The sequence below is a fragment of the Micropterus salmoides genome, unplaced genomic scaffold (genome assembly GCF_014851395.1).
Source record: "Micropterus salmoides isolate LMB-PRFRI ecotype aquatic unplaced genomic scaffold, ASM1485139v1 Ms_hic_scaffold_9, whole genome shotgun sequence".
NCBI lineage: Eukaryota > Metazoa > Chordata > Actinopteri > Centrarchiformes > Centrarchidae > Micropterus > Micropterus salmoides.
The window spans coordinates 12,425,731-12,428,967 of NW_024044681.1; the positions used below are offsets into that span (position 1 = coordinate 12,425,731).

Here is a 3,237-nt window from a genome sequence, read left to right on the forward strand (position 1 = left end):
CAATGGAATGGAAAACGTCACGAGGTCAAGGAAAGATGTGAAGGAGAATCCGTAAGGACTTGACGGCGGGTCTAAGAGAATCCGACTGCTCTTTTCTAGGCGACGTAATTATGTTACATCTTTAATTAAGTTACATCTCTCATGTGCTACAGGGTGTCACAGGGTTTTGACGTAATTTTGGGTCCTACATATGTCCATTCAGGCTTTGGTTGGCTTCACTGTCCGATCTCTGGCATACCTCCTTGGGTGTACCCTATGCTAAAGGAAATATGAAAGGAAGAATTGAGGCACCTTTCCTTAGCTTTTAGAGAATTTGAACAGCTCTTATCATGGCTGCCACTGAAATACTTCTGGGTCACTTCACTCAGGAACCTTCTTCAGCAAAAAAGACTTTTCGGACACAGCCCAAGCACAGTTACTCAAGTACTTCTGTATAATTACAGTATAGTATAGACAACCATGATGACAAAATTATAGATTGTAAATGCAGAATACGGATCTTGAGCAACTTCAGGTGTCAGCAAACAGACCTGAGCCACACAACCGGATCCTCCCTGGAGACCTATAGGGACGACAGACTAAACACACACACACACACACACACACGTCAAAGCTCAAGCACACCATTCACACAGATAAGAGAAAAGAACAAACACACAGAGAGAAGGGCAACATGCACACAAGGGAGAGAGAGACTCAAAAGGAGAGGCTGAATCTCCTGGAGGAAGATCCAGATCCACAACATCTGGAATAAGGCAAACAAACAAAAATTCTGTGGTTTTCAGAAAGTTTATAGTATTCTTGTCAAGTGGGCTTAATAGATTTGAGACGATCCAGTCAGAAGGATAATGGTAACAGGTACAAGGCCTGAAGAAATGAAAGAATAAGGACCTAGCTGAACGTTAAAGGCAAAAAGATGAGCTTTAAGTTTGGATTTAAAAGGCCGCAACACAGTCAAACTGTCTGATGTCAGACAATTTTGTTTCACATTATCACAAGCATGTCTGATTTTGACATGGTTACAGCTTGTGGGGACAGATAATATTTAGCATTGTAGGTCCCAGAGAGTTCTTTATTAAAATGTTAAGATATTAGGGTGTAAATAAGGCAAGTAGTTGGTGTAGGGTTTGGTAGCTGAGAGAACTCTGTGGTAAAAAGAACAGGAGATTTATTAATAGTACAAATAATGTGCAAGGGGAATCTCCAGATGGAGACAGGCAGGTAGCATGAGCTGGGCAGGGCAGGCGGGTGGAGACAGGGCAAACAGAACAGCTCTCCAACTCAGAGACCAAAAAACCTGAACACCACAGGATGACAGGATATTAGGAAAAATTAGCCGCAAAAAGTGAGAAACTAGTCTATACGCTATGAGGCAGTTACAAGTGTACCACTGGAAGCAAACAGATGGATCTAGCAAAGAATTAAGTGCTAAGCCGGGGTTTATGAACAGCAGGGGTTGATTGTGGGAGGAGTCTCAGGTGTGTAGCGCAGCCACGAGTGGTTTGCCGATTGGACCTGCCAGCAGAAGCAAGCACCACATCCAGACATCCTCTGCAGGAAAAATACAAAATGTTTGGCTATAGTGTGAAAATAAATCTATGATTGTGTTAATTGTTACTAATTAGGCAATTATGGTGCTTTAATGCATTTTAATACTAGTAGTACACAAATACACTACTTTGACAGTATTGTTTTGGTAGAAAGAGTTGCAACTGAATCCAAGAGATTAGATAAGGACTGTGTTTAAGTCCCTATACAATTTTCAGTATTGCTTCAGTGGCAGTATCCCAGGCAATCACTCACCAAGTGCAGTTAAAGTTGACGGACCAATGTGGCAAATACATCAGTAACAATATTACAAGGACAGGCTAGTGTCACTTCAAATTTAATAAGAAATTGATCTGACACCACAGATGTGACAGGAGCAAGAGCAGAAATCTCTATCCACTTAATAGAATCAAGTCAAGGTGTTACCACTACAAAGAGCAGCTTTGTACACAAACTGGCCAGTTGGTCTATCGAGTACCACAAGATGGAATAATCAGAGTTTGTTGTCCTGGATAAAGCAATTCATCGCTGATAGAGATGGTTTTAACAATGAATTTAATATCAGATTTGGAGGTTAAATTGAAATTAGTTATACATTAAAGGCAACACCCCCACGTTGTTTAGTAGCCCGAGCAACATGAGCATTGGTTTAATCATGTGGGGAAGCTTAATTAAAATTGAAAGAAGCCACATATCACAAGCTATTCCAATCCAAACGATGGGTAGAGCTACTCGTAAATTAATTGGAACAAGATACATTAGAACACTTTAGTGGCCTGTGGGATACAGTTGTGGTTAACTTAGCTTTGCAGGACATAGTTGTAGGAATGATCAGATTATTTAACCTTTAGGTAGGAGGCAGCACATAGGACAACCAACAGGTGAAGGTCAAAAACCAGTTTGCAGTTAGGAGGGGTTACTGCAGACCAGGCAGCACAACCAGTTGCTTGATCAAACTAAAAACTCTGCATCATCTACTGACAAGGCCATGCTAGTGTTATTGCTTACAGGCCAAGATGGGACAGTTAAAATAGGTAGTGCATTAGGGTTGCCCACCATTCCGTAAAATACAGAATTGTTCCATAATTGGAAACTAAACTAAAAGACTTCATGAGTTCATGTGTTCTATGTACCATCTAAAATCTATGAAAACTTTTTTGTCTTACAATTTTAACATCAGCGTTGGTTTCCATGCTTGTTCGTTTACCGTTCTTCTTCTCTTGCCTGATTTTTCTCTTGCTTCCGGGTTGCCCCTGGTAACGCCCGTGCTTCAGGTCACAACGCTATGAACTGTGAGCAATTCCCTCAGGCAAAGTCTGCAGAAATACAGACATACGAAAACGGTCCAAAAAGTCTGCGAGAGAGCCCTCATGCGCTTGACGATTTCACTGTGGGACAGCCCTAAGCCCTCACATACTTACCGCGTCAAAGTCATTGAGTTTTTGAGTGTGAACATTGGGATTGGGCCCTGGTAACTGCAGGGCTGATGAGAGAAGTGGGAACAGGTGTGTAAATGGGTGGGGCAGTCAGGGGATGGGGAAAGGAGGGAATGTCTGAGGGCATCTGGTGGACAACTTAAGGATGACAGGTCTGGGGATGTTTAAGGTAAGAACCTGAGAGGAGAGAGCAGGGGCCTGAGACAGGGGTAGATAGAGAGAGGGTACATCCCAAGTCTCATCCCAAGTAACT

At 42.3% G+C, this 3,237-nt stretch overlaps 1 long non-coding RNA gene across 1 annotated transcript; it reads right to left on the reverse strand.

Annotated features, from left to right (window-relative positions):
* Positions 1-770: 770 nt before the first annotated feature.
* Positions 771-2,965, reverse strand: LOC119894862. Its single transcript, XR_005442988.1, has 2 exons — positions 2,715-2,965; positions 771-1,551 (listed from the first exon to the last, which is right to left on the reverse strand). It is a non-coding gene; the product is annotated as an uncharacterized LOC119894862 (long non-coding RNA).
* Positions 2,966-3,237: the final 272 nt, after the last annotated feature.